Source organism: Dendropsophus ebraccatus, chromosome 4 (assembly GCF_027789765.1).
Source record: "Dendropsophus ebraccatus isolate aDenEbr1 chromosome 4, aDenEbr1.pat, whole genome shotgun sequence".
NCBI lineage: Eukaryota > Metazoa > Chordata > Amphibia > Anura > Hylidae > Dendropsophus > Dendropsophus ebraccatus.
The window spans coordinates 18,760,250-18,783,476 of record NC_091457.1 but is presented as its reverse complement, the minus strand read 5'-3'; the positions used below and the strand labels follow the sequence as shown (position 1 = coordinate 18,783,476).

At 49.0% G+C, this 23,227-nt stretch overlaps 1 long non-coding RNA gene across 1 annotated transcript; it reads left to right on the top strand.

Annotated features, from left to right (window-relative positions):
• The first annotated feature begins 20,939 nt into the window (after positions 1 to 20,939).
• On the top strand, positions 20,940 to 22,651 carry LOC138789477 (uncharacterized). Its single transcript, XR_011362725.1, has 3 exons — positions 20,940 to 21,112; positions 21,206 to 21,407; positions 21,541 to 22,651. It is a non-coding gene; the product is annotated as an uncharacterized lncRNA (long non-coding RNA).
• The last annotated feature ends 576 nt before the right edge of the window (positions 22,652 to 23,227 follow it).

Sequence of the window (23,227 nt, the reverse complement as noted above, 5' to 3'; positions counted from 1 at the left end):
TCTTCTTGGTTAGCCTCTCTGGGGATGGAACCTTTTATCCCGTTCTATAGGACCTGACCCTATACATTCACCTCTTCTAGGGCCCTATTACTCCAACAGATTATCTGACAGATTATTGAAGCCAAAGCCAGGAACAGACTACAAACAGAGAGCAGGTCATAAAGGAAAGACTGAGATTTCTCCTCTTTTCAAATCCATTCCTGGCTTTGGCTTCAATAATCTGCCAGCTAATCTGTTGGTGTAATAGGGCTGTTAGGCTATGTTCCCACAGTGTCTTTTTAGGTGAAATAACGTCCATTATTTTATAATAACGGACGCAAATAATAATCCTAATAATTATAAATGAACCTCATTATAAAAAAACTGCTTTTTTGTTTTGTTTTTAGGGCAAAATAAAGGTTGTATGACCTTAAATAGTGAATATTGTGCAGAATGTTTAGTCGGAATAGAATTGCGGCTTGTATAGAATAATAAGCCATTTCTCTCCGTAGGATTTGTAAATGGATCAATCATCCCTGAATGTAGAAGAATGGAAATCTCCCCATTGTCCTGCTGTAAACGTCCCCCAATATTAGGGATAGGATAGTTACAGAATTTGCCCCATGTAAGAAGGGTACATCTCCTTGTATAATGGGGATATCCAGGAATATTAAAAGCAGTTATTTTCTTACAGAAACAGCGCCACCCCTGTCCTCAGGTTGTGTGTGTTATTACAATTCACTTCTATTCCCTTCAATAGAACTGAGCTGCAATAACACACCCAAACTGAGGACAGGAGAGGTGTTGTTTTTTTGGAAGTAAGTGGCCATGTTTTAATAAGCCCGGACAATCATTGATATGCAGACAGTTGGTTCCACACCCCAAAAATAATGATTTTTTATTCTGAATAACATGTAGAACAGATGAAACAATGAGAAACAGCAGAATATGTGATATATAAGTTACTGTACAGTATAGCCATCAGCATGTGGTGTATTATGTATAATGACTGCATAACCCTGATAACACAGCAGCAGTTTGTAGATACAGGATGGAGCTGCACATCCCCATAATGCAGTAGCGTAATATAAAAGGCTCTCGTTCTATGTAAGACTGGGTTCACACTACGTTTTTTTATGCGTTTTTTTGCAAAAAAAACTAATGAAAAACGGATGGAAAAAAAAAACTCATGCCTTTGTGTCCATCCGTTTTTCCATTGACTTCTATTATATAAAAAAAAACGGATCCGGTTATTTTAACATACACAAAAACAACCTCATTCTCATGTCCGTTAAAAAAAAAAAACTGATCCGTTTTGATCGTTCTTTTATAATGGAAGTCAATGGAAAAACGGATCAACACGGACACACACAAAAGGCATACATCTTTTTTTCATCCATTTTTTGCAAAAAAAGGATGAAAAAAAAAAACCGATTGCAAAAACGTAGTGTGAACCCAGCCTAACCTTATATGTGCCACAATGCTGAAGTTGGTTTCTTATTCATAGGATCTTTTTTTTTTTTTTTCATTTTTTATCTATTTTTGTTACAGAAAATTTATATGAATCATAATTTAGCCAGTGCTTGGCACAAAAATGGGCATCAAAGCGAACACACAACATTGACCAAAGTGGTTCTGGGTATAAAAACTGGCATCAAAGTGGGCAGATGGGCATTTCTTCCTGATATGAATAAGTGGTGATTTCAATTGTTTAACTCCTGAAATACACTAGTTACTCAAACGAGGAGAAAGTGCCCGTCTGCCCACTTTGATGCCAGTTTCGACACACAGAACTGTTTTAGGCCAAGATGACCTGTTTGGGGTGTGATGGGGGCATCCCCCCCTCTCTGTGTCTATTATCAGTGTGACATCAGTGGCTCAAATCACATTTTTTGTTCCTGATATGATGCCCATTTGTATGCCAACCACTGGGTACTTTGGGCTGCTTTAGGCTATGTTCACACTACGTAAGTCTCCGGACGTAGCGCGTTCCGTGAATAAGCGACCGGAGACTTACATAGTTTGTGTACAATGGAACGTATACGAACTACGGCTGCACAGTTCACACTATGTAAGAACTTATGCCCGGATCGTATGCGGCGCCGTAAAAAATAAGCCAGACCATTGTTTGAGGACGAAAATGCCGTAACTTACACCCGTAGCGTAACATGCGGTCCCGTACGTAGTGGTGATTTCTTCATTTTTCCACCTTTTTGTGCCGATCCAAAAGGTTCTGTGGGGTGTCCGGGGCTAGCCGAAGATTTCCAAGTAAAAGACTGCTGTCAGATCGCTACGTAGGGCGCTCGGGAATCGTAAGTAGACTGCGGGCGTAAGTTCGCGGACCATACGTAGCCGGCCGCAACTTACGTAAATCCCCGGCCGGAGTTTAACACGTATGTCGTGTCGGCCGAACATATACGTAGTGTGAACAAAGCCTCAAAGTTATTATGATTAATATAAATTTTCCTGAAGAAAAATGGCTGAAAAATAAAAACGTAAAATTCTGTTAATAAGAAACTGCCAAATAAGAAACCAACTTCAGCATCATATACCTTCCCCCAATGTAGCCAAATATGTCCCCATGTAGTCATATACCTCTTCCCCCTATACAGACAGATACTTCCCCCGCGATCAGACGCTGCACGCTGGGAACTGTACTAGGAAGGAGGCGGCTTGTGGGAGGAGCTGGAGGAGGGCGGGCTCACACACACACAGAACGCTGGTGGCGGCTGATGAGCGGCTGCTGCTGGGGGAGGAAGGTGAGAGCAGCGGCCGTGATTGGTGTCAGGACATTTCTCTATCAATATCAGCGTGCCGACACCCAGAGCAAAAGGTTTTTTTTATTGTTTTTTTTTTTTAAACACCTCCCTGTACCTTGCCCAGTGTACTACTGGATGAGAAACACTGATGTAGAGGAGTTTGCCTGATAATGAACAGATAAGAAGTAAGATTTCTCAGCACAGAAAGAGGCTTTTCTGCCTAATAAAACCTATTACACAGTTTCTTATAATGACTTGTACTACTGACTGCCGCACAGATGTTTTATATGACAGATACAGCTTACAGGGTGGTAATGGGACAATCCTATGGACAGTCTGGCTGTTGCCTAGTAACCGCGCACTAACAAGGAGCAGCTGGATGTAACTAGATGGTGTGATGTCACTGAGGATTACTGGGAAGAAGCATGACCGGACACGCCCATGTGACATCACATCCTTCTATTATGACATCACAATGAGGTATATACATAGAAGGAATCTCACACTGCTGGGCGGCTCAGTTGCAGCTTCCTCCTGGCTGAGCAGTCCGGCTCCTCATTTATACAGGTGAGTGTCTCTCCCCCCTCCCTATTTTTCCTTGTATTTTGCAGCATTTGCATCTGGAAAAGCCTGAAAGAAGACGAAGATAGACCGCCTGCGGGAGAGAGACCGCCGCCTGTGGGAGAGAGAGACCGCCGCCTGTGGGAGAGAGAGACCGCCGCCTGTGGGAGAGAGAGACCGCCGCCTGTGGGAGAGAGAGACCGCCGCCTGTGGTAGGATGGATATCTGCATCAGGAAGACTATCTGCACGGAACAGGCTGACAGAGGTTATACATACAAGGTGAGTGTCTGTCCACCCCCCGCCCCTTTTTGCTTGTTTTTTCAGCATTTGCAGTAAAGCCTGGGAAGGGAACCAAAGCGGAACCGAAGACGACCTCCTGCATATACATACAAGGTGAGAGTCTCTCCCCCCTCCCTTTTTGTACTTGTCTTTTTCAGCATTTGAAGCTAGGAACACCTGGAAGAGGAGCAGAAGAAGTCCGCCCGTGGGAGGAAGAGATATCTACCTCAGGAAGACCACCTGACAGCGTTGCCCTAGAATCCCCCATAAATAGGTGAGGGTCGGCAGCGGTAGGCAGATGATAGCCGTGATCCAGGGTGATATCCGATCGCCACTTGTGGGGTCAGGAAGGAATTATTTTTTCCCCTGAGATTGAAATCTCGGGGGTTTTTCTTCGCCTTCCTCTGGATCACCCGGCGGTGACTCTTCGGGTTCACACTCCACTGGAGCCAGAAGAGCCGCCAGCCCCATTATGTAATAGAATATGGAACCTCTGCCTATCGCTGGGGGCTCTTACAGGGGGGTTAGCCGCCATAGTTTGCACCTGTAAGTTTCAGCTGGATTTGTCCCTGTTATATGGTCCAAGTCCAGGTGCAATGCGGCTAATACCCCTGTAAGACCCCCAAATAAAATACTAACAAATATGTTTAATAAAGGAAGCGCTGCTTCTTCTTCTAAACAAAAACGTCTCCGGTGTTATTTCTTATGGAATTATTTCCTTACTGACCGACTACAATTCACTGCTGGGGGTTTAATACTGGGGTATACAATCTGCTGGGGTGTAAAAGCGGGGTATTTGATATGCTGGGGGCCTGATACTGGTGTCTATAATATGCTGGGGGCATTATACTGGGGTGTATAATATACTGGGGGCATTATACTGGGGTCCATAATATACTGGGGGCCTGATACTGGTGTCTATAATATGCTGGGGGCCTGATACTGGTGTCTATAATATGCTGGTGGTCTGATTCTGGGGTCTATAATATACTGGGGGCTTTATACTGGGGTCTATAATATACTGGGGGCTTTATACTGGGGGTCTATAATATACTGGGGGCCTGATATTGGGGTCTATAATATACTGGGACTGGGGCAGGCCCGGATTGGTAATCTGGCAAAGCGGGCAAATGCCTGCTGGGCTGCCAGTATTACCAATCCGGGGGCCGCCGGTCCTGGCCCCCATGTGCGCCGGCCCTCAGCAGTGGCTACAAGAATAGCGCAGCCGGCCGCTGCGCTATTCATTGAGCCTCTGCAGAGGGCCAGCGCCCTGGCCCTTTAACTGTGAGCGTTCAAGATGAACGCTCACAGCTTGCAGAGGCTGCAGTCTGCCTCTGACTGACAGAGCCAGGAAGCCATTGGCTCCTGGGCCTGCCTGTCACTCTTCTCAGGGCCGGCCCGGGGCCGCAGACGTGCCGCGCGCAGGCACGTCTGCAGGCACCTCTGACAGGCCCCCAGCGGTGACGTCACTTCCCTGACGCGCCGTTGAGGACCTGGGAGGAGAGAGACGCCGCCGCAGCCGAGCTGCAGCAGCAAGAAGGAGAAGCTGCACACTGAAGATCCGGGACCAGGAGGACGAAGCAGCTGGGAGCGAGGTGACAGGTGAGACAGGTTTTTTAACCCCTCCACATGTGGCCATGGTGGGGGGGGGGGCTATTCTATATTGGGGGATGCACGGGGGGGGGTATTCTATATTGGGGGATGCACAGGGGGGGCTATTCTATATTGGGGGATGCACAGGGGGGCTATTCTATATTGGGGATGCACAGGGGGGGCTATTCTATATTGGGGGATGCACGGGGGGGGCTATTCTATATTGGGGGATGCACAGGGGGGCTATTCTATATTGGGGATGCACAGGGGGGGGGCTAATCTATATGGTGGGATGCACATGGGGGGCTATTCTATATTGGGGATGCACGGGGGGCTATTCTATATTAGGGGATGCACAGGGGTGGGGCTATTCTATATTGGGGAATGCACAGGGCAGGGTATTCTATTTGGGGGATGCACATGGGGGCTATTCTATATTGGGGGATGCACAGCAGGGGGGCTATTCTATATTGGGGAATGCACAGGGGAGGGTATTCTATTTGGGGGATGCACAGGGGGGCTATTCTATATTGGGGGATGCACAGGGGGGCTATTCTATATTGGGGGATGCACAGCAGGGGGGCTATTCTATATGGAGAGATGTGCAGCGGGGGGGGGGGGAGGGGGTGCTATTCTATATGGATGGATGTATAGGTGAGGATGTTGCTGGAGCAAGAAGCCTAAAATGTCTGTCTGGCAGATCCCGTGGAGAGGAGTCATGGCCAGAGAAGCCTTCATGATGGCCGGAGCCAGATGGAAAAGAAAAGGAAAAGTGGACGTCTCTTCTTTCAGAGAAGACGCCTACTGTGAGTCATTGAGTGTAACTGCACTATAATCACTTATCAGGTCTGCAGAACCTTTATACAGCTGGGATCTACCTCAGTATCAGGGGTGTCAAACTCCGGCCCTCCAGGTGTTGCAAAACTACAGTTCCCATCATGCTTGATGGGATTTGTAGTGATGTAACAGCTGGAGGGACGGAGTGTGACCCCTGTGTTCTCTGGTCACTGCTTTGGGAGAATATTGGTCTTTATATAGTGGCTGTTATTTGGTGACAGTATAGTGGTATTATGCAGTCACTGTATACTGAGGGTAGTGGGCATGGTGTGATGGTATAGTGGTATTATCCAGTCACCGTATGGTGAGGGTAGTGGGCATGGTGTGATGGTATAGTGGTATTATCCAGTCACTGTATGCTGAGGGTAGTGGGCATGGTGTGATGGTATAGTGGTATTATCCAGTCACCGTATGGTGAGGGTAGTGGGCATGGTGTGATGGTATAGTGGTATTATCCAGTCACCGTATGGTTGGAGTAGTGGGCATGGTGTGATGGTATAGTGGTATTATCCAGTCACCATATGGTTGGAGTAGTGGGCATGGTGTGATGGTATTACTCGTCCTGTGTATTTTGGTATTATTGGTAATATTAGTGTTGTATATAGTGGATTGTATTCACAGTGTAGCGGTATTAGTCATTATGTGGTGGTAATGGCCATGCTCATGGTGTGGTGATATTATTTGTTACTTATATACTGGTAGTATTGGAATATTGGTGGGTTTGCTTAGTAACCGGATGGCAGTAATATGTACAGTGTGGGCATAATATTTGCTTACTGGTGTTATTAACTATGACAGTATTATCATGCACAGAAAATGATAGATAGATAGATAGATAGATAGATAGATAGATAGATAGATAGATAGATAGGAGATAGATAGATGGATAGGAGATAGATAGAGAGATAGATAGATAGATAGATAGATAGATAGACAGGAGATAGATAGATAGATAGATAGATAGATAGATAGATAGATAGATAGATAGGAGATAGATAGATAGATAGGTAGGAGATAGATAGATAGATAGATAGATAGATAGATAGGAGGGAGATACATAGATAGATAGATAGATAGATAGATAGATAGATAGATAGATAGGAGATAGATAGATAGATAGATAGATAGATAGATAGATAGACAGGAGATAGATAGATAGATAGATAGATAGATAGATAGATAGATAGATAGATAGGTAGGAGGGAGATACATAGATAGATAGATAGAAGATAGATAGATAGATAGATAGATAGATAGATAGATAGATAGACAGGAGATAGATAGATAGATAGATAGATAGATAGATAGATAGATAGATAGGAGATAGATAGATAGGAGATAGATAGATAGATAGATAGATAGGAGATAGATAGATAGATAGATAGATAGATAGATAGATAGATAGATAGATAGGAGATAGATAGATAGATAGATAGATAGATAGATAGATAGATAGATAGGAGATAGATAGATAGATAGATAGATAGATAGATAGATAGATAGATAGATAGGAGATAGATAGGAGATAGATAGATAGATAGCAGATAGATAGATAGATAGATAGATAGATAGATATCCAGTAGGAAATATCTACCTAGCAGCTTATTATGTAGCTTTGATTACACATGAGATCACAACCAGACACATTTTAATAATTAAAACCTTACTACTTATACCGCCATTATATGGAGTGCAGACATAGTCAGGATAAAAGGGATTAAAAAATATAGTCACTTTTGTCCAAAAACAGCACCACCGCTGTCTTCAGGTTATGTGAGGTATTACAACTTGGCTCCATTCACTTCAATGGAACTAAGCTGCAATACCTCACACAAACTGAAGAAGAGTGGGGCACTATTTCTGGAAGAAAGTGGCCATGTTTTTCTCCTATAAATGGAATCTGTGAGGTCCATACCAGGTCTAGGGCTGTGGATCTCAGCAGACAGGTGTGAGGGAGATATCACTGACAGGACCTTTAGTCCAGTGTAAACTTTTATAATTGTCCTTTTCATTTCCAACTAAAGTTTCACAACAGCAGCGGGAGCAGCAGCACTAACCTATACGTCCATTAGTCAGAGCAGGCAGGGGCGGGGCAGAAGGTGCTGCTGTGGCTCCACCTCTCTGACACTTCAGCTGGTAATGAAAAGAAAGATTATAGAGGTTTACACTGGACTAAAGGTCTGGTCCCTGACCTGTACTCTGGGATCTACAGCTGTGTACCTGGTATAGACCCCACAGGTTCCCTTTAAGGGCACGTTCATACCTAATCCAATGCGGACTTGATGCTTCTGATATAATCAGTTGAAATAAACACATAAATATGCTGCATCAAATCCGCAGCAGATTATGTTATAGCATTATTTTTAGGTGCTGATGGTGGGGTTCACATGTTTAAGGGAGTAGTGGGGACACGGCTAAATGAAGCAGAATTTGCTACAGGGAATTACGCTATCCGTGATATGGTGTGTGGGCTGCTGGGGTTTGATTGCCAGGGCTGATTTTAAGTCCCAGTCCGGCCCTGGACTGGGGGCTGTAATATGCTGGGGTAACATTCTGGGGTCTACATTTTGCAGGACTGGTGTGGGTTATAGTGCTCACCTGTGCTGTACATGTCACCTGTATTGCCCTAACTGTAAGGTCCTTCCAATAAGCACAGTATATGGGAGAAAGTCACACTTCCAAAAATACTAGCACAAAAAATGTTGGCGATTGTTTTACAGCCATTTTTCAAGATTTAGGACTTAAAGGGGTATTCCCCTCAACTTTTATTAGTTATTAAAAAGGGAGGGCGAAACGGGCGCAGTATAGTGCAGCCCGTACATGACAGGGTGGGTAGGAAGGGGTTAAGCTAAGGAAGCTGACGGCGAGCAGGGTTGCTATAGTGAGGGGGCAGCAGCCGGTCAGAAGTGCGGGGCTTTAGGAACGGACCAATAGGGGTAGTGTTAGGAGCGTGGGGGAGGGCCATGGCTGGGGGGTAGAAATAGGTTGGGGGGGGAGGAGTTACCTTAGTCAGCAGCGTCCGGACCCGAGACAGGAGAGTGGCCTGTGGTTTGGCGTGAGTGTGGCTTCAGCCGGAAACTGACTTTGCTTGAACTATTCCCGATTGTGGCAGCAGTGGAGGTGTGGGGATCTCGGTTTCGCAGCAGGAAGGTTCGTTTTTGCTGTGATAACCTCTCGGTAGTCCAGGCGATTAATAGCTTGTCTGCCTCCTCTCCGCCCGTTGTTAACTTATTGCACCATTTGGTTTTGCGTGGGCTTGAGTTGAATGCGTGGCTTTCTGCTCGTCACCTGCCGGGTGTTCAGAACTCCATTGCTGATTCGCTTTCTCGTTCACAGTGGGATCGTTTCCGCGAGTTGGCCCCGGGAGCGGATCAGCAAGGGAGGACCTGCCCGGATTGCCTGTGGAGCATAGTCTCAGGAACGCCTTCTGTCTGATTGAACGTGCGGTTGGCAGTTCTACATGGAAGGGTCGTGTGTCGGCATGGCAAGAATGGTTGCGTTTTTGCAGTACGGTGGGATCGGATGGTCTGAGTGGGGATCTTGTGCCGCTTTTGTTGATGTTTGTGGGAGATGCTTTTAGTGAAGGGATTTCGGTCTCCGGTTTGGTTCGAAAGCTTTCAGGTCTGTCTTATTGGTTTCGTTTGCTGGGAATGCATGATGTGACAAGGGACTTTGTGGTGCGGCAAGCGGTTGCCGGGTACAAAAAATCTAGAATGTCGCGGGATGTTAGACGACCGGTGTCTTTTAGTATTTTGGTGAGTCTCCTGGGCTTTGTTGGATGGCTTGTGTACGAATGGTTTTGAGAGTGCGTTGTTTCGGGCCGCTTTTTCTTTAGCCTTCTTTGGGGCGTTTAGAATCAGCGAGCTGATCAGCCGGTCGTGTCTGTCTGATAATGGTATGTTGTGTGCGGATGTTTCCTGGGCATGTGATCGGGTGTCCTGCTTGCTTCGCCGCTCCAAGACTGACCAGGCTGGGAGAGGTAAGACGGTGGTACTTTACCCGGTTGACGGCTCCCCCGCCTGCCCAGTCCGTTGTGTGGGTGATTACTTGGGGTTGAGGCCCCGGGGGCGGGGCGGCTCCTTGCTCGTCCATCAGGACGGCAGGGCTCTGTCCCGTTTTCAATTTATTGCAGTATTCCGACAGGGTCTGGAGCGGCTGGGCTTACCGTCCCGTGAGTTCGCCTCCCATTCCTTCCGGATTGGAGCGGCGACAGAGGCAGTCAGATGTGGTCTGGATGAGTGTGTGGTTCGGCGAATTGGGCGGTGGGAATCTTCACGGTTCCGCTCGTATGTTCGTCAGGATTTGCTGTGATAGCTTTGTGTTTTTTCTTCCCCATACTTGTATTCGTGTTGTGTGTTTTGTTTTTTAGATGGTGCCTGCTTGGTGTGGCTACTCGGTCACTCATATGTGCGTCGTGGGGCCCGGCGCGCTGACATTCGACCCGGGGGCCGGCAGTTAGGCTTCCCACGAAGCGAGGCGCACATTTGATGGATCGGTATCGGGGGGATGTTGTGGCGGGGGGTTTTACCGGAAATTCATTTTTATGCCCGGTTAGATCGCGCCCCTGATATTTTAACATTGCATGTTGGAGGGAACGACTTGGGTGCCCGTTCCTCCAGGGACCTCATACGAGACATCAAATTTGATCTGCTTCGGCTGTGGTCCCTGTTCCCGGGTATCATCGTAGTATGGTCCGAGATGGCGGCGCGTTTTGAGTGGCGCCAAGCCCGGTCCGTGGATCGGCTCAATAGTGCTAGGGGGCGGGTAAATAGGGAAGTCTCCCGCTTCGTGGCGCGCAATGGGGGAATTGTAGTCCGGCACAGGGACTTTGAGGTCCCAAAATGGGGATTTATGGACGGGGATGGTGTTCACCTCAACGAGGTCGGCATGGACCTCTGGTCGTCTAATCTCCAGGATGGCATTGAGGCGGCGTTAAGGGTGTGGAGGGACTCGCAACCCCAAGGAGTCGGGCTTGCTCGCGGTGGCGGAGGGGTGGTCACGGATGGCCCTGAGTGAGTTGGCTTCAGGGGCCCATTTAAAGTGATGGGAAACCCCTGTTTTGTTATCTGCAGTTCGGTTTGGGATTTGGTGCAGGTGGTTACCGCTTAAGCGGTTATTCTGAGGTTCCATAGGAACCAGGTGGATAGCAGTACATGGCATATTTGCCATCCCTGAGCCGGCGCGGTGCGACTGGGGGTTCTATAGATTACACTTGTACTGCTTGGTTGGGCTATCCGTTACCTCCCCATTTTGTGGCTATGTTTACAAAGTGCAATTGAAAGTTATATATAATGTTTACAGTTATTTATGTTTTTCTACTTAATAAAGAGGCTGCTGTGGCCAGTATTTTCCAATGTTACTCAGTGTGGTGTCCGTTATTGGGGTGGGGGTGGGCAAAAAAGGGAACTGTTAAAGTGAGGTGTAACGCTGGGTATGGGGTTTGTTCTTCTACCCCGTAATCTGCCTTACCCGGGTCATGTAGAAGCATACGTACCTGCATTCTGTAATACGCTTCTATTTTCGTTCTTGCATCGTTTCTGAGCTTGCTGCCGCCATTCTTCCTCTCGAATGATAAAATCAGGTTCTGTCCTTGTCCACTCCGACACGCTTCTCTTCTTTTCCTCCCTCCTGCCGAGACAGGGTCACGTGATCTGCGGTCGGGGTTAGCTAACTAATGAGGGCTAACCCGGCCCACAGGAAACATCATAATGATCATGTGACCTCTGTCACGCTGCTACATGTGGCGAAAACTCTATTAGCTCTCCCCCCAGCCTGATACAAGTGTCTCCCAGAATCTCCAGCTGCTGCCCAGCACTTTCAGCATCACCTTCCCCTCTGGCCGCCTGCACCCAGATACTGCCCCCCGCAGCATTAGCCTCCCCTCTGGCCACTTCTACCCCGATAATGCCCCCCACACCCCGATACTGCCCCCCTGCAGCATCAGTCTCCCCTCTGGCCGCCTGCACCCCGATACCGCCCCCCGCAGCATCAGCCTCCCCTCTGGCCGCTTCTACCCCGATACCGCCCCCCTCAGCATCAGCCTCCCCTCTGGCCGCCTGCACCCCGATACCGCCCCCCGCAGCATCAGCCTCCCCTCTGGTCGCCTGCACCCCGATACCGCCCCCCGCAGCATCAGTCTCCCCTCTGGCCGCATGCACCCCGATACCACCCCCCCGCAGCGTCAGCCTCCCCGCCGGTCGCCTGCACCCCGATACCGCCCCCCGCAGCATCAGCCTCCCCTCTGGCCGCCTGCACCCCGACACCGCCCCCCGCAGCATCAGCCTCCCCTCTGGCCGCCTGCACCCTGATACCGCCCCCCGCAGCTTCAGCCTCCCCTCTGGCCAAATGCACCCCGATACCGCCCCCCGCAGCATCAGCCTCCCCTCTGGCCGTCTGCACCCCGACACTGCCGCCCGCAGCATCAGCCTCCCCTCTGGCCGTCTGCACCCCAATACCGCCCCCCGCAGCATCAGCCTCCCCTCTGGCCGCCTGCACCCTGATACCGCCCCCCGCAGCATCAGCCTCCCCTCTGGCCGTCTGCACCCCGATACCGCCCCCCGCAGCATCAGCCTCCCCTCTGGCCGCCTGCACCCCGATACCGCCCCCCGCAGCATCAGCCTCCCCTCTGGCCGCCTGCATCCCGCAGGGCCAGGACAAAGGGTAGGCCAGGGTAGGTGATGGCCTAGGGCGCCATCTAGTGGTAAGTTACAGGGGGCACATTTTTAATCTCTTTATATATAAAAAAAAAAATTACTACAGGCTCCTATACTCCTGGCGGCCTCGGAGCGCTGCCCCTCCCTGCTCACATACCACCAGGACCCTCATGTCCTCCCACTCTCTCCCCCTCCCGGGAAGGCAGTGTAAATATCCCCTGACCCTTAGCAGGATCATTGCTCTGCTCTGAAGATGACCTGCAAGGACCTTCCACTGGGACTACTCCTCCCCATGTGACTGCTGGGGTTGCTGTCTGGTGAGTTCACTGACTGACTGACTCTCATCATCCTGTAGGTGTCGGAAGGCTGGGAGAGCTGGGAGTGCTGGGAGAGGGAGGTCACCTAGGTCACAGGGCTGCCCCATATATCACTGCCCCATATCCCTGCACTGCTCCTCTATACACAGCACTTCCCATATTGTTCCCCAACCTGAGGGTCACCAGCTGCTCCAAAACTACAGCAGTCAGGGCATGATGGGAGTTGTAGTCCTGCCACAGCTCGGGAGCCACAGGTAGGTGAACACTTATGTGTTTATTATGTTCAGGCTAATCCCCCTGACACCACTGCTTTGCCTTCTTATTGTATTGGATCCTTGTACTGGATCATGTATATAATGTGTACATGGCGCTGTGACTGTGCTGTCATGGTATAGGGGAGGGGTATGTGCTGCATAATTTTCTCTGTTCCTGAAGTCTGTAGCCCTGAATATTCCTATTATACCTATAGCACAAAGTGCGCCATCATTATACCCGAGGGGCCTGGTGTGTGACACCTATATTCTCAGGATGCCATGTGTGACACTACTACATTCAGTTGGGTACAGTGTGTTACATTCAGGGGGTACAGTATACACCGTCCTGTTATATACAGGGGGTACAGTATACATGGTCCTGTTACAGTCAGGGGGTACAGTATACATGGTCCTGTTACAGTCAGGGGGTACAGTATACATGTTCCTGTTACAGTCAGGGGGTACAGTATACATGGTCCTGTTACATTCAGGGGGTACAGTATACATGTTCCTTTTACATTCAGGGGGTACAGTATACATGGTCCTGTTACATTCAGGGGGTACAGTATACATACTGGACTCTCCCACATAGTCTGCAGTGGGGGGGGCACCATTTGCCTTCTCTGCCTAGGGCACCAAAACTCCTTGTCCATGCCCTGGCATCCCGATACCGCCCCCGCAGCATCAGCCTCCCCTCTGGCCGCCTGCACCCTGATACCGCCTCCCGCAGCATCAGCCTCCCCTCTGGCCGCCTGCACCCCGATACCGCCCCCCGCAGCATCAGCCTCCCCTCTGGCCGCCTGCACCCCGATACCGCCCCCCACACCCCGATACTGCCCCCCTGCAGCATCAGCCTCCCCTCTGGCCGCCTGCACCCTGATACCGCGCCCTGCAGCATCAGCCTCCCCTCTGGCCTCCTGCACCCCGATACCGCCCCCCGCAGCATCAGCCTCCCCTCTGGCTGCCTGCACCCCGATACCGCCCCCCGCAGCATCAGCCTCCCCTCTGGCCGCCTGCACCCCGACACCGCCCCCCGCAACATCAGCCTCCCCTCTGGCCGCCTGCACCCCGACACCGCCCCCCGCAGCATCAGCCTCCCCTCTGGCCACCTGCACCCTGATACCGCCTCCCGCAGCATCAGCCTCCCCTCTGGCCGCCTGCACCCAGATACCGCCCCCCGCAGCATCAGCCTCCCCTCTGGCCGCCTGCACCCCGATACCGCCCCCCACACCCCGATACTGCCCCCCTGCAGCATCAGCCTCCCCTCTGGCCGCCTGCACCCCGATACCGCGCCCTGCAGCATCAGCCTCCCCTCTGGCCTCCTGCACCCCGATACCGCCCCCCCGCAGCATCAGCCTCCCCTCTGGCTGCCTGCACCCCGATACCGCCCCCCGCAGCATCAGCCTCCCCTCTGGCCGCCTGCACCCCGACACCGCCCCCCGCAGCATCAGCCTCCCCTCTTGCCGCTTCAATCCCGATACCACCCCACACCCCGATACTGCCCCCCTGCAGCATCAGCCTCCCCTCTGGCCACCTGCACCCCGACACCGACACCCGCAACATCAGCCTCCCCTCTGGCTGCCTGCACCCCGATACCGCCCCCACAGCATTAGCCTCCTCTCTGGCCGCCTGCACCCCTATACCGGCCCCCGCACAATCAGCCTCCCCTCTGGCTGCCTGCACCCCGATACCGCCCCCACAGCATTAGCCTCCTCTCTGGCCGCCTGCACCCCTATACCGTCCCCCGCACAATCAGCCTCCCCTCTGGCCACCTGCACCCCAATACTGCCCCCCAGCACTTCCAGAACCTGCCTCCCGCCGGCTGTCCGCATCATCCCCCCGGACCTTTGTTATGGTTGGCTGCCGCCCCCCACGGACCTCAGCTTTCTGCCGGTGCACCCCAGACCTCAGCAATCTGAAATCCCCCCCCCCTTCCTTTACCACTTTCATTGGTTGCTGAAGACCCCCGCCCCCCGGACTTCAGCCTTCTGCCGCTGCACCCTGTCATCCCCCGACTTAAGCCTTCTGACGCCCCCCCCCCCCATCCCTTCATAGCACTCGGGGAATGTCACATAATAATGCCCCCCATAGCCAATTATAATATCCCCTCCCCCAATTATAACACCCCCTGTGGCCAGTAATAATGCCCACCCTGTAGCTAGATGCAATGCTTCCTGCAACCAGGTATAACCCATGCAACCAAGTATGCCCCCTGCACCCAGATATACCACCTGCAGTCAGGTATAACCCATTCAACCAAGTATGCCCCCTGTACCCAGATATACCCCCTGCAGCCAGGTATGCCTATTGTACTCAGATATGCCCCTTTCAGCTAGGTATGCCCCCTGGAGCCATATACCCCCCTTGCAGCCACATATGCTGCCTGTCACTAGATGTGCCCTTTATTGCAGCCAGATATGTCCAAGGGAGCCAGATGTGCCCCACGCCAGGAATTACCCCTGAAGCTGTATATGCCCCTAGTCAGGTATACATCCTGGAGACAGATATGTTTATTTAACCCTTAGAGGATCCGGCCAATTTAAATTTTTTCATTTTCGTTTTTCCTCCTTGTGCTCAAAAGGCCATAGCATTTGCATTTTTCCCCTAGAGACCCACATGAACCCTTATTTTTTGCGTCACTAATTGTACTTTGCAATGACAGGCTGAATTTTTTCATAAAGTACACTGCAAAAGCAAAAATAAATGTAATGATTGGTGAAATTGAAAAAAAAAACGATTTTTTTTTTATTTGGAGGGTTCTTGTTTTAACGCTTTTTGCCCTGGGGTAAAACTGACTTGTTATATATGTTCCTCAAGTCGTTATGATTACAACGATATATAACATGTATAACTTATATTGTATCTGATGGCCTGTAAAAATTCAAACCATTGCTAACAAATATATGTTCCTTAAAATTGCCCCATTCCCAGGCTTATAGCGCTTTTATCCTTTGGTCTATGGGGCTGTGTCAGGTGTCATTTTTTGCGCCATGATGTGTTCTTTCTATCGGTACCTTGATTGCGCATATACGACTTTTTGATCACTTTTTATTACAATTTTTCTGGATTTGATGTGACAAAAAATGCGAAATTTTGCACTTTGGGATTTTTTTGCGCTTACGCCGTTTACCGTACGAGATCAGGAACGTGATTAATAGTTCGGGCGATTACGTGCACAGCGATAGCAAATATGTTTATTTATTTATTATTATTTATAACCTGGGAAAAGGGGGGGGGGTGATTCAAACTTTTATTAGGGGAGGGGGCTTTTTATTAAAACAACACCTTTTTTTTTTTTTTTTTTTACACATATACTAGAAGCCCCCCTGGGGTTAGGGTTATTCCCCCTGGGGTTAGGGTTATTCCCCCCTGGGGTTAGGGTTATTCCCCCTGGGGTTAGGGTTATTCCCCCCCTGGGGTTAGGGTTATTCCTCCTGGGGTTAGGGTTATTTCCCCTGGGGTTAGGGTTATTCCCCCTGGGGTTAGGGTTATTCCCCCCTGGGGTTAGGGTTATTTCCCCTGGGATTAGGGTTATTCCCCCTGTGGTTAGGGTTATTCCCCCTGGGGGACTTCTAGTATAGCCACATTGATCTCTCATAGAGATCTATGCAGTATAGTTATACTGCATAGATCAATGAAATAGGCACTGGATTGCTTTTGGCTGCTGTAGCCAAAAGCAATCTAGTCCCGAGCCGGGATCTGCGCCATTACGGCCCAGACCCCGGCAGGTACCGGACACGGAGATTGCTCATCCGCAACAATGTCACCGGGAGGGCACAGCGATAGGACCGTGCCCGCTAATAGCCACGGTCCTGGGCTACATGCGGCACCCCGGACCGTGACGGTTCAGAGCTCCCCTAGACAGCCCAGGATGTACAGGTACGCCCAGGGTCGTCTAGGGGTTAAAGAGGTATTGTCCCCAAAAGTAAAAAAAAAATGAAATGCTATGCTCTCAAACCTAGCCGGTCTTACTCACCAAGTCCCCCTTGGTGGAGTATTTTGAGTCTTCCCCCTTCTTTCTAGCTGCTGCCATTCCTGAGTTACAAGCAGCCCTGACAGAGCAGATCAATCCCTGACAATAGGTATTAGTGAAATCATTATAAAATATAGTATTATATGCCTTCAAACACCTCCTGGCATTGTACTCCTGCAACATCTCCTGTCATTATACTCCTGCAACACCTCCTGGCATTATACTCAGGCAACATCTGCTGGCATTATACTTAGGCAACACCTGCTAGCATTATACTCATGGAAAACCTCCTGGCATTATACTCAGACATACTCCTTCAACACTTCCTGGCATTATACTCCTTCAACACTTCCTGGCATTATACTCCTGCAACACCTCCTAGCATTATACTCAGGCATACTCCTTCAACACTTCCTGGCATTATACTCCTTCAACACCTCCTGGCATTATACTCCTGCAACACCTCCTGGCATTATACTCCTGCAACACCTCCTGGCATTATACTCCTGCAACACATCCTGGCATTATACTCCTGCAACACCTCCTAGCATTATACTCATGGAATACCTCCTGGCATTATACTCCTTCAACACTTCCTGGCATTATACTCCTGCAACACCTGCTGGCATTATACTCCTGCAACACCTGCTGGCATTATACTCATGGAACACCTCCTGGCATTATACTCAAGGAACACCTCCTGGCATTATACTCCTGCACCACCTGCTGGCATTATACTCAGGCAACACCTCCTGGCATTACACTCAGGCAACACCTGCTGGCATTATACTCATGGAACACCTGGCATTATACTCATGGAACACCTCCTGGCAGTATACTCCTTCAACCCTTCCTGGCATTATACTCATGGAACACCTCCTGGCATTATACTCATGGAACACCTCCTGGCATTATACTCCTGCAACACCTCCTGGCATTATACTCCTGCAACACCTCCTGGCATTATACTCATGGAATACCTCCTGGCATTATACTCATGGAAGACCTCCTGGCAGAATACTCCTTCAACACTTCCTGGCATTATACTCTTGCAACACCTCCTGGAATTATACTCCTGCAACACCTCCTGGGATTATACTCAGACAACACCTCCTGGCATTATACTCAGACAACACCTCCTGGCATTATACTCCTGCAACACCTTCTGGCAATATACTCATGGAACACATTATCACAGCAAGAAAGAAGAAATGACTTACGGCACTCACCACCTTTGTATAAACACTTTATTCCGACCATAAGATGACGAGTGTAGACGTCACTGTGCGGCACATGCTCAGGTAGGTGCACAGCCCTATAGGAGTTAGACTTCGTAGACAATGTATCGATGAGGCGGCACTCCAGATATAGTGAATAAAGCAAGTGAATTTATTCACCCATTATGTGCAATACAACGTTTCAGTTTCTCAATGAAACCTTTTTCAAGCAACACATTCACAAGTGAGGGGCGCAGATCAGAGGACTTGTGTGGATAGGTCAGTGTCATAGGGCCGTGCATGCGCTTCAGGCATCGGGCATCAACCAGAGCCATCTTGTTTAAGGTCAAACTGCCCATAATATGCAGAATGCTCTGGTATAGTATATACAATACATGTGGGTGCCGATCCATCATAAGGAAAGTGGCGTCCTATCATGGTCCCCGCCCTTTATCGGTGTCGCCTACGGACTGGTTAATCTCCAGTCATTCCGGCGATCCATACCGCCTAGACCGGGGTCTTCCATGCTGCACAAAATGGTTGGCATTTCCATACTCAATGTGAACATACACTTAATTCATCTGCATCCATCACTCCACTTAATGCGCCCTCGCTTATTTCCAGTCTTTGTTCCACCTCCAATAATTCTTGCTAAGAAACTAAAACGTTGTATTGAACATAATGGGTGAATAAATTTACTTGCTTTATTCACTATATCTGGAGTGCCGCCTCATCGCCACATTATTTGTTATTCTAACCATAGATATGGGATGTGGATAGAGCGAGGGAGACGGTCCGTTTTCCGCATCTCCATGCGCTTTCTCTTGGAAGGGCTGAGAGGAAGCGCAAAGAGGTGCGGGAAACGGATCGTCGCCCTCGCTCTATCCACATCCCATATCTATGGTTGGAATAAAGTGTTGATACGAAGATGGTGAGTGCCTCAAGTCATTTGACAGGAAACTGACACATATAGCCGCATAGTGATCAGTGGCAGAGGGGAGAGGGAGAGGGGGAACGCTGAGAAAGACACACGTTGCTTACTGGAGGCTAACAGGTCTTCCTTCACTTCAGTGGGCAGGGTTATAGTCACTAACCCGGCCCATTGAAGAGACGGAGGACATGTGATCTCCGACATGGTGGGTGGGGGCCAGGAGCAAGAAGGTCACCAGTTAGCTCATTTTCTACGCCCAGAGGGGGTCAGGCAGCAGAAAAAGCACCAAAAGGGGGCAAAACACCTACTTACATGCATTGACCAATATGTACAGCTATGGGTGGGATATTACATGGTGTAAAAAAAGATTTTGGGAGGAATACTCCTATGAACCGGATGTGTGTCCTGGCCTCTTGCTGCCACATATGTCCTCCTGTGATCAGATACCTCCCCGCCCCCTTTGTAGCCAGATACCTCGTTCTATGCAAGGCTGGGTTCACACTACGTTTTAGCAATCCGTTTTTGTCATGCGTTTTTTTTTTTTGCCAAAAACTAATAAAAAAATGGATGAAAAAAAAGTATGCCTCTGTGTGCATCAGTTTTGATCCGTTTTTCTATTGACTTCCATTATAAAAAAAAGGATCAAAACGAATCCGTTTTTTTTTTACATTAAACAAAAACGTGGTCAACCTCATTTTCGTATCCTTAAAAAAAATGGATTCGTTTTGATCCGTTTTTTTAAAATGGAAGTCAAAGGCATAATTTTTTTCATCCATTTTTTGCAAAAAAAAAAAAAACGGATTGCATAAACGTAGTGTGAACCCAGCCTAACCTGATATGTCCCACAATGCTGAAGTTGGTTTCTTAACCAAAGGATTTTTTTCTCTTTTTAATTTATTTTTGTTACAGAAAATTTGTATCAATCATAATTTAGCCAGTGCTTGGCACAAAAACGGGCATCAAAGCGAACACACAACATTGACTTTGGGGGACGGATGTCACACTGCCAACACACAGAGAGGGATGCCCCACATCACACCCAGAGGAGTCCAGCCTGGCCCAAAAGTGGGTGTAAAAACTGGCCCGTCTGCCCACTTTGATGCCATTTCTGACACCTAGAACTATTTTAGGCCGGGATGACCTGTTTGGGGTGTGATGAGGGCACCCTCCTCTCTGTGTGTATTATCAGTGTGATATAAGTGGCTCAAATCACATTTTTGTGTTTCGGTGTTTCCCGTGTGTTCATTATTAAAGGTTATTATGATTGTTATAAATTTTCCTAAAGGAATATGGTTGAAAAATAAAAACGTAAAATTCTGTTAATAGAAAACTGCCAAATAAGAAACCAACTTCAGCATCATATACCTTCCCCCAATGTAGCCAAATATGTCCCCATGTAATCATATACCTCTTCCCCCTATACAGACAGATACTTCCCCCGCGATCAGACGCTGCACGCTGGGAACTGTACTAGGAAGGAGGCGGCTTGTGGGAGGAGCTAGAGGAGGGCGGGCTCACACACACACAGAACGCTGGGGGCGGCTGATGAGCGGCTGCTGCTGGGGGAGGAAGGTGAGAGCAGCGGCCGTGATTGATGTCAGGACATTTCTCTATCATATCAGTGTCCCGACACCCAGAGCAAAAGTTTTTTTTTATTGTTTTTTTTTTTTTTAAACACCTCCCTGTACCTTGCCCAGTGTACTACTGGATGAGAAACACTGATGTAGAGGAGTTTGCCTGATAATGAACAGATAAGAAGTAAGATTTTTGAGCACAGAAAGAGGCTTTTCTGCCTAATAAAACCTATTACACAGTTTCTTATAATGACTTGTACTACTGACTGCCGCACAGATGTTTTATATGACAGATACAGCTTACAGGGTGGTAATGGGACAATCCTATGGACAGTCTGACTGTTGCCTAGTAACCGCGCACTAACAAGGAGCAGCTGGATGTAACTAGATGGTGTGATGTCACTGAGGCTTACTGGGAAGAAGCATGACCGGACACGCCCATGTGACATCACATCCTTCTATTATGACATCACAATGAGGTATATACATAGAAGGAATCTCACACTGCTGGGCGGCTCAGTTGCAGCTTCCTCCTGGCTGAGCAGTCCGGCTCCTCATTTATACAGGTGAGTGTCTCTCCCCCTCCCTATTCTTCCTGCTTGTATTTTGCAGCATTTGCATCTGGAAAAGCCTGAAAGAAGACGAAGAGACGCCTGTGGGAGAGAGACCGCCGCCTGTGGGAGAGAGACCGCCGCCTGTGGGAGAAAGACCGCCGCCTGTGGGAGAGAGACCGCCGCCTGTGGGAGAGAGACCACCTGTGGTAGGATGGATATCTGCATCAAGAAGACTATCTGCACAAAACAGGTAGAAAGAGTTTATACATACAAGGTGAGTGTCTGTCCACCCCCCGCCCCTTTTTGCTTGTTTTTTTCAGCATTTGCAGCTAGTAAAGCCTGGGAAGGGAACCAAAGCGGAACCGAAGACGACCTCCTGCATATACATACAAGGTGAGAGTCTCTTCCCCCCCCCCTTTTTTTTTTTACTTTTCTTTTTCAGCATTTAAAGCTTGGAACGCCTAGAAGAGGAGCTAAAGACCATCGCCTGTGGGAGGAAGAGACCGCCCGTGGGAGGAAGAGACCGCCCGTGGGAGGAAGAGACCGCCCGTGGGAGGAAGAGACCGCCCGTGGGAGGAAGAGACCGCCTGTGGGTGGAAGAGAACGCCCGTGGGAGGAAGTGACCGCCCGTTAGAGGAAGAGACCGCCTGTGGGAGGAAGAGACCGCCTGTGGGAGGAAGAGACCGCCTGCACAAGGGAGGAAGAACGCCTTGTGGGAAGAAAGGATGTCTACCTCAGGAAGACCACCTGACGGCGTTGCCCCTAGAATCCCCCCATAAATAGGTGAGGGTCGGCAGCGGTAGGCAGAGGATAGCCGTGATCCAGGGTGATATCCGATCGCCACTTGTGGGGTCAGGAAGGAATTATTTTTTCCCCTGAGATTGAAATCTCGGGGGTTTTTCTTCGCCTTCCTCTGGATCACTCGGCGGTGACTCTTCGGGTTCACACTCCACTGGAGCCAGAAGAGCCGCCAGCCGCATTATGTAATAGAATATGGAACCTCTGCCTATCGCTGGGGGCTCTTACAGGGGGGTTAGCCGCCATAGTTTGCACCTGTAAGTTTCAGCTGGATTTGTCCCTGTTATATGGTCCAAGTCCAGGTGCAATGCGGCTAATACCCCTGTAAGACCCCCCAATAAAATACTAACAAATATGTTTAATAAAGGAAGCGTTGCTTCTTCTAAACAAAAACGTCTCCGGTGTTATTTCTTATGGAATTATTTCCTTACTGACCGACTACGACCACTGCTGGGGGCCCGATACTGGGGTCAATAATCTGCTGAGGTGTAAAAGTGGGGTATTTAATACCTTCTACGTAGAAACAGAGTAGCGGCACTCTCCCATAGGTAAAATTGCTTTATTTCTTAGGCAAGAACATAGGACAAACAGTGCGATCCACAGGAAAAGCTACGAATCGTTTCGCGCTACACGCGCATCAACAGGCTAATAATCCCATACGTCACTGGCGCATCTTAAATACGTCAGCATACGAAGATAATATATAGTATAAAACAGTGCAAAAAGTAATAAAAACACACATAATTATACATAATAAGATCACAAAGTAACCAAAAAGCCACAAGGAAGTTATCACAAGCACAATATCCAGAAAGGGCATTACAGAAAAGCTGACATTTCATTTCTATCATTTAGTCCCAGAGGACCCATGGCTCCAGTCCGGATGATCCATGTCGCCTCTTTTCTGGCTAATGCTTTCTGCCGATCCCCTCCATCTGGATTATTAC